The 9,539-nt window shown below is 27.0% G+C and overlaps 1 pseudogene across 1 annotated transcript; it reads left to right on the forward strand.

Annotated features, from left to right (window-relative positions):
- The first annotated feature begins 7,886 nt into the window (after positions 1–7,886).
- LOC145069963 (uncharacterized) lies at positions 7,887–8,773 on the forward strand (annotated as a pseudogene). Its single transcript, XR_013689751.1, has 2 exons — positions 7,887–8,250; positions 8,382–8,773. The product of XR_013689751.1 is annotated as an uncharacterized LOC145069963 (transcript).
- The last annotated feature ends 766 nt before the right edge of the window (positions 8,774–9,539 follow it).

Below are 9,539 nucleotides of genomic sequence, written 5' to 3' on the forward strand. Positions count from 1 at the left end.
GTGTCCATAACGTAGGAGTATACTTAAGGAAATGTGCTTTAAAAAGGAGGCTATCCAGGAATGAACTCAATGTATGTTAGTTGGATATAGTCCAATCCTCACCTATATAATTGTATACTTATGACTTACTAGAGGTTCGATGTTTCATTGTATAATTATCTTAAATAGATACCATTGGCAAAGACAAATTGGTGGAGTGGCGATATAACAATTATGAGAGTTGAGGGACGGTATAATATAATATTATTATCCGTTTGAATCGAGCATAGCGGCGGCATAATATAATACTATTATCCGTTTGGATCGAGGATAGTGAGACATAATATACCACTTTTATCCGTTTGATTTGAGCGTAATGACGACATAATATACCACTATTATCCGTTTTGAGTCGAGCGTAGTGACAACATAATATACCACTATTATCCGTTTGAGTCGAGCATAGTGATGACATAATATACCACTATTATCCGTTTGAGTCGAGCATAGTGACGGCATAATATACTAATATTATCCATTTGAGTCGAGCGTAATGACGGCATAATATATTACTATTATCCGTTTAAATTAAGCATAGTGACGACATGATATGCTACTATTATCCATTTGAGTCGAGCATAGTGAAAATATAATATACTATTATTATCCGTTTGAATCAAGCGTAGTGACAAAACAAATATAGAATACAACTATAGTTCTGAACTAACAAAAAAATATATAATTTCTAAGACATTATTTTTATAGTTGACTTTTTTTATGAGGAATAAAATTCAAAGTTCTAAACTTCAAAAATATAGAATACAACTCACTGGATAGTTGTTTAATGTTTATATTTAGTTTATTATGTATGGAAAATACTTTTCATTTTTTTATGTTAAACCGGTGTAAGTGGATAGTAATTTTGGTTATGCCTTTTCTTTATTGACAAAATTTCATAATTGGTCTCTATGGTTTGCAAAATATTTCACTTTGAGGATTTTAAAGGAAAATATCACGCCACTAATCCTTGTGGTTTGCAAAATTAGATGAAAGGTCTTATTGCCGTTAAATCTAACTTTTCAGCTATCAGATTTTATTGAAAAAACTATTTTACCCTTGTACCAAACTTGTAATATACTACAAACCTCAAGGACCATTTGTGTAATTTTGTAAATTTGAAATTTTGTATATATATAAATTATACATATAAATTTTATGTGTGTATGTGTCTATATATATATATATATATATATATATATATATATATATATATATATATATATATATATATATATATATAGGGCTAGATTATTTTGTTTCTTATATATATTGTATGCCCGTAAGCACAATTCTGGACCAATGGATGAATACAATCAATGGTCATGATCTGAAGGTCTATGATATTACAATAGGATAACATGTATCATATAATCACACAAATTTCAGCATAATGGTGTTTTAGTCGATTAACCTATATTAAAAAAGAAAATTTTTGGATTTTAAGGGATAATTAATTTTCTTTTTTAAATCTGAATTTTTTAAATTAATTCAAATTTAATTCTATTATAATTTTTAATATTAACCGATTTTATTCTGTCAGAATGACAGAGAGTCAAACATAAATTAGTAAATATATTTTCGATTTTATTCTTGTAGAATATGGTTCATTCAATATAGTATTTTATAATTAACATGCGTAAATAATTATACAACATATTATCAAGAATAACATTTTATAAAGAATACGAATTTTATTTTTTAAGAATCACTAATTACATTAATTCGTAAAGAATATGACTTATATTTATTCTTAAAGATTAAAACTAAGAATGGGTAAAAAAAAAATAAAAATAAAAACATCAAAATCTAACAAAAACACTAATCTATTCTTAAAAAATATTATTGTTAAGAAACACTTTATATATTCTGACAGAATACATTCTGCTAGAATACTCTCGTTCTCCATGTTTTCTTCTTTTTCCATATCAATGAAAACCTCTTCAAAATCTATATCCACAACGAAAACATAATCAACTTTAAAATATTAAAACTTTTAGTATATTTTAAAAGAATAAAACTATAAGTTCTAATAGAACGTGTTAGACATTAAAGACTTTTAATTTATTCTAACAGAATGTAATACTCGAGTCACTTGATCAAGTATTCCTCGAGTCACTTGATCCAAATAATTGCTTAATCTAATTACAATGATTCTAGAGCCTACATTGTAGCTAACACAGAGGACAATATGTTGGAAAATGGTCATATTATTACAAGCAAGATTGTGAGAAATATGACAGTTCAAAGATCACAAAAATTTTCTGAACAAAGTAGAACTGCTAAAAATATAGTTGTAACACCTAATGTTCGAAGGACTGTAACTCAACCAATATTAATCCAATTAAAATGACTTCAGAACCTAACATATATCTAACACAAAGGAGAATATGCATAAAAAAACTTCAAATCACTCCAAGCTAGTATCAGAGAGATATGATAGTTCAAAAATTACAAAAAAATGGTTGAAATATTTGATTCTAGCATTTTAGCAAACAATCGGTGGGCAAAATCGGATACTCATATCTTGATACTCCATTTGATGAAACATACAACATATGTAATTAATAAATACATGAATGTGACGAAATTTACAATAAAAGAATGTATACTTTCAAATACTAACGAGTAATTGAGATTCCATGCCATAAAATCGAGATTCCATTATGACAGAATTAGAACTTGATCTTCCATTCTGGCAGAATTGTTGTCAGATACACCCATAATAAAAAATTTGTGGTAATTATCCAATCATAGGAATCAAAATTGAAAAAGGAGTAAGAGGTATAAAGGACCTACAAAAACGAATTATTTCCTGAAATTTGCTAATTTCACCATCACCACCTGACATGGATTTCCATCTCCACTATTTTAATCAAGCCAAGAGAGAGGCGGATGGAGAAATAACCCAAATGGTTCCTTGCGCTTGGTTATGATTTTCAATTCAAAATCGGGTTATGCTGAATGGAGGTGTTGAATTCGGTGCCACCGAAGGAGGATTGAGATGAGGGGATGAATGAGACAGAAGGTTGCATCTTGAGGTTATGTTGCACCGTTGCAACACCACCCACCATGGAGACGCCGGTGAAGACGAAGATAAGAGTAGGGGATTGTACATAATGAAAGAAGAAAAAAAAAGAGTAGTTTGGTTTGCGACTCTTATCATGTGTCGTTTGTGAGTCTCATTTTTTTCGGGGAAGAAGATAAGACCAAATGACCCCACAGTCGTTCCTTCCTTTTGATATGAAATTAGGGCTTCTACCTTCACCGCCTTCGTTGCCTTCCAAGCCGCCTTCATTACCTTCCAATTTCTACCAATTTTGACTTTGATATCCCATATTTAAAGCGATAATAAATATATTAATTATCTACCATAATTAAATAGGCAAAGATTACTATAATACCCTCAAATGATTTATTTAATTATTTATTTTCTCCTAAATTCCTATTGGTGCATTCAAACACACAATAATTGTAGGAAGCATTTGAACCTAGTTCTTTCTCTCTCTCTCTCTCTGTATATATATATATATATATATATATATATATATATATATATATATATATATATATATATATATATATATATATATATATATATATATATAATTTCAAATTTTTGATAACTCTTTTTTTTAATCTTTTTGATATTTTGTTTTCTATTTTTATTTTATAATTTTAGTTACTTATAGTTTTTTTTTAATGTTTTTATTCAAGTAAATAAACTTTAAATTTAACAAAGCATGTCGAAATCGTTTTTTCTTTAATTTTTATAATTTGTTAATTGAAGTGTTAATATATTTTTTTAATTTTTTTAATTTTATGCAGTTACGATTAATGTTTTATTTACTTGGATGTTCCATAGTTAATATTGTTAGCAACTTTATGTTTGAATTTATCATTATCATTACTTAACATTTTGTTTTCTATTTTTTTTTTTTTATAATTTTAGTTATTTATTATTCTTCTATTGTTTTTTTTTATTTTGATTCATGTAATGAAAAATATAAAAACAAAAAACAAAAAATCAAACACCAAAATTGTAATATACTCTAATATATTAATACAGTTTATAATTTTCAAGTTTTTTTTTGGTTTCTTTCGTATTTTTTAAAATTTTTTCGTATTATTTTTTTAATTTTTTTGTATTATTTTTAAATTTTTTCCTATTTTATTTTTTCGCTGTTTTGTTTTGTTTTTCATCAATTTGATATTTTTCCTATCTTTTCCAAAAAGTGTAAAAGATATGAATATATCAAAGTATATTGCAATTTTGGTGTTTGAGTTTTTTTTTTTTTTTTTTTTTTTTTTTTTTTTTTTTAATTTTGGTTATCTATTGTTTCTGTAATTTTTATTTTGATTCGAGTAAATAAAATACTTATATTTACAAATCTAAATAAATAAAACACACATAACTTTTTAATTTACTCGAATTAAAATAAAAAAAAGTTACAAAAACCATAAATAACCAAAATAATTAAAAAAAAAAATAGAAAACCAAAAAAACTCAAACACCAAAATTGTAATATACTCTAATATATTCATAAATTCAACACTTTTAGAAAAAGGTCAAACTATTTTTTTTATTAAAGTGATGAAAAATAAAACGAAATAATGAAAAAAATAAAAATAGGAAAAAACTAAAAAGTAATACGAAAAAATTAATAAAATAATACATAAAAAATAAAAAAAATATGAAAAAAAACCAAAAAAATATGAAAAGTGTAAAATATATTGATATATTAGAGTATATTACAATTTTGGTGTTTCAGTTTTTTTTTCTATTTTTAATTACTTGAATCAAAATAAATAAAAACAATCGAAGAATAATAAACAACTAAATTTATAAAAATAAATAGAAAACAAATGGTGAAGTAATGATAATGATAAATACAAATATAAAGTTGATAACAATATTAACTATGAAGCATGCAAGTAAAAACAAAACATAAACCGTAACAACATAAATTAAAAAAAAAAACATTAACGCTTCCATTCACAAATAAGAAAAAATAAAAAAAAAGCGATTTCGATATGGTTTATCGAATTTAAGTTTATTTACTTGAATAAAAATAAATAAAAACATTAAAAAACCATAAATAACTAAAATTATAATATAAAAATAGAAAACAAAATGACAAAATGATAAAAAAAAATAAGTTATCAAATTGTTGAAATTACATATATATATATATATATATATATATATATATATATATATATATATATATACACACAAATGATCATTGAGGTTTATAGTATATTGCAAATTTGGTATAAGGGCAAAATAATATTTTTCATTAAAATCTAACAGCTGAAAAGTTAAATTTAACGGAAGGAGGACCTTTCATGTAATTTTGTAAATCACAGGACCAGTGGCGTAACTTTTTTCTTTAAAAGTCCTTCAAATGAGATATTTTGCAAACCATAATGACCAATTACGAAATTCTGTCTTCTTTATTTAATCAAACAAATGTTTACAAAAAATAAATATATAAAAAGTCACACAGTTAGGTCTTGAATAAGTCAAAACAGTTTCATAAAAAATGTATATCAAAGACAAATATTAACTTATAATTACTTTCCGTTATCACTCACCCTTTGTGATTTATCAAACACTCTTCGTCCATACAATATTTAAATTCCTCTACTCATCAGAAATCGTAAACCTTATCGGAAATCTCATCCTCGTCGTTAGATTCAGAAACCCTTGTCCCATTGGAAAACCTTCAACAAAACAACGAAGTTTTTAAAGAGGCAAATGGTGGAGATTTCAAGCAAAGAAAACGATTTAGAAGAATCTTAATTATTGGAAAACATTATGGTGACTATATATGATACATAGTTAATTATAGACTACCAAACCCTTATTAGTAGTGATGGTTTTACGCCCCTCATGGATGTTATCTTCATCGAGAAAATCCAAAACGGTTTTTCCTTAGATTTTGGTAATTGGTTTTTCAAATTCGGATTGATGAGCCCACCACATGGATGTGTGGATGTGTACGTAGATTATTAAGAAGAAAATCAAATTATTTTGTGTTTTCCAATAGTCAAAATAAGTGTTGTTGTTCCCATTGAAACAATTATGTGTTCATCAAGATTGGTTGATGATGTATGTGTATATGCAAAAAAATAAGATACCTTAAGTTCTTAGACATATGTGCATGGTTTGTGTAATGCTTATATTATGTAATGTTTTTTTGAAGTATTTATGTGTTTTGATTTGTATCTGATTCACGTTGTATGCTTTTATTCTTGGACCTGTTACATTTTGATGAAAGGTTTGAAAATGTTGGTTATATGTAATATTGAGTTGGATACATCAAGAATATAGAATTAGCAATGGCAGATCTACTATGGTGCCAATGTGGCACCGACAACACCTAGTTTTTCCAGACGTAGTGCAAAATTTCAATTTTTTTTTCTTTTTTGTACAACTATAAAATGTGTCACCGGCAACATCTACTATAAATCAGCAACACCTACTACGGACCGGCAACACCTACTATAGAATCCTACGTCCGCCCCTGAGAATTAGATGAATTCATAGTTGGTTATATGTAATATTAAGTTGGATACATCAAGATTATAGAATTAGATGACGAATAGATTAAAAAGCTTATTAATAGTTGGGAGAAATCAAGATGATGAAATTAGGTTTCAACATTCATGGGCGGTGGTGATGATGGCGGCGACGACATACTACGATACTGACAAATAGTAGTGATGATTGTTTTCGGTTTGGTTTTTTGGTTTTAGGTTAAAACGGTTCGATTTTATCGGTTTTTTTATATTTTCAATCTAACCATAACCAAACCAAATAAGATTCGGTATAATCGGTTTCGGTTTATTTGGTTATGGCTTATTCGGTTCGGTTTAACGGTTAAACCGAATAAAATTTAGCACATAAAAATAAAATATTAAACTAAAAGAAAACAAACTTACTAAACTATTACCAAACAAAGAAACTACATTAATATATAAATTATTATATTCAAGTTGTAGAGATAGATTAATATAATTTTAATCATATATGAAAATAAAAGAAACCACTTAAGGTTATTTGGTTAATTTGTTTTTGTTTTTTAATACAAAATATAAATCTATTATAATTTTATAATGGTTAATAACTAAAAATGTCATGGAAATCTTAGTAACTAATATATATATATATATATATATATATATATATATATATATATATATATATATATATATATATATATATATATATATAATAGCTTATTCGGTTTAACCAAAAATCAAACCGAATAAGATATCCTTATTCGGTTAACCAAACCAAATTAACCGAAAATCAAATAACCCGAACCAAATAAACCAAACATCATTTGGTTCGGTTTGGTTATTAGATTTTGGTTTTTTATGACACCTCTAATTATAGGTAGGGACATGCGGTAGAGAAAATGTCCCTATAGATTTAATTGTTGTTAAGACAAATTTTAGAAAATAGTCCCTATGACATTGATATAATAGTCAACGTACAAAAATTAACATTGACTTTTAATAGAATTATCCATAAGAACAGTTCTTGCAAAAAATTCAAACTTAAGGATAATTTTTGCAAAACTTCATAATAAGGAAAAAATCTAGTCCCCTTTGCTAAAACCATTTATGTAACTTTGTCTGATAAGTATTATTTAATTTGTTGATGAATCGGAGCTCTTTGCACGTTCTTTTGTTAAATTAGTACCAAAATATAAAATAATTAAACAATGGTTACTGAAGAAGAATAAAATAATCCAATAAAAAATAAATTTATAATTATCCTCTAGCTTACTTGTATCATAATCTCGTCAACTACCTGTCTTATGACCCTATAAATTCAACCCCCTCACAACTCTTACAATCACAATATTCCAAGAACAACCAATAAATCAAAGAGCTTTTTCTTTAACATACTCGGTTTTTGTTATTATTTCAGAATCAGTTTTCATCATGTCTGACGAAGAAGAGTACGAAGACGAGACCGAAGTGGAGGTCGAAGTGGGCGGAGTGGGCGTCGGAGTGAGCGTCGGAGTGGGCGTCGGAGTGAACGTCCAGACGTCCGATCGTGGACTGTTAGATACTTTTGGGATGAAAGACCAACAGGCGGCGATCTCATCGGAGTTTGAACAGAAAGTTGACGTCTCTCAACCGGCACCAGAGGAGAATAAGGAAAGCTTGCTAGAGAAACTTCACAGATCCAATAGCGTAAGTTTTTTTTGTCTCCATTTCTAACTTTTGGATGATTAAAGTCAATGATTTGATCAAATGAAATCCGATTGATTACGATATGTTTCCAAACTAAATATGTGTTTCCTTTGTTGAAAATTGTTCAACAGTCGAGCGACGAAGAGTATGATGAAAACGGAGAGAAGAAGAAGAAGAAGAAGCCATTGAATGAGAAGAACACGAAACCCGAGGAGAAGAAAGGTATCATTGAAAAGATCAAGGAGATGCTTCCCGACGACCATAAGGAGGAGGAGGAGCATGCCGCTCCTCCACCACCTCCGGCGGTGTGACGCACGTTGATGAAGGTGAACCACGGTGTATAATTCAAAGAGTGAAAAAAAAGGAAAAAGAAAATGTGAAGGGAATGTGAATAAATAAGTTTGATTTTTTTTTTCTTGCGTTTGGCTTTTGGTATTTTTGAATAAGTGGTTTTTGATTTTTCATGTAATTTGTTTGAAATTTATAGTTTGATGTTTATCTGAATTAAGATATAACGTTTCTATATTGTTCTTCATGATGATTTATATCTTACAGAATCTTGTTTGTTTGTACACTTTAAATATTTGATTAAGTTGGATTATATGGTTATATTTTATTTTTGATTGAAGATCATCAAATCATTTGAACAAGTCACATAGATGGTTATATGAGGTTATGAAAATCATGACTTCTATATTGTGATCATCATTAGATGTATTTCATCAACATTAAATCTCGTTTCTAGAAGGCAAAACAGAGTACTTGAAAATACCATTGATATCTCATATATACATATTTATCATTTATTTTACATAATATAAAATATATTGATCACATTATATCATTTGTCATTTTTGTTAAAGTTATGCGTTTAAATGTCTAATAGGTGATTATCTATATACTAACTAGGTTACAACCCGTGGAAACCACGGGTAAAAAAGAAAAACAAAATTTATAATAAAAAATGTAATGAAATATAAAAGATTTATTAAATTTTATTAAATTAATACGATAAGATATAAGTTTTGGTTGTAAGCTTAATAAAATTATGATTATATAAAACATAATATAAATTTGAATAGCGTTTAAAAAAAATTAAACATAAGAAAGTTTTCAAATAAACAAAATTCTCCATTAAATATTCAAAAATTACAAAGAAACAATAAATAAATTCCTATGAGAAATAAAACCAACACATAGAAAACTTGAAACAAAATTTGAACCACTAAAGTAATCCAAGAAAAAATCGGTCGATGTAAAATAAGAGTCCATAAGCAAAAGATAATATA

Source organism: Lactuca serriola, chromosome 8 (assembly GCF_051521515.1).
Source record: "Lactuca serriola cultivar US96UC23 chromosome 8, Lser_US96UC23_V15, whole genome shotgun sequence".
Taxonomy (NCBI): domain Eukaryota; kingdom Viridiplantae; phylum Streptophyta; class Magnoliopsida; order Asterales; family Asteraceae; genus Lactuca; species Lactuca serriola.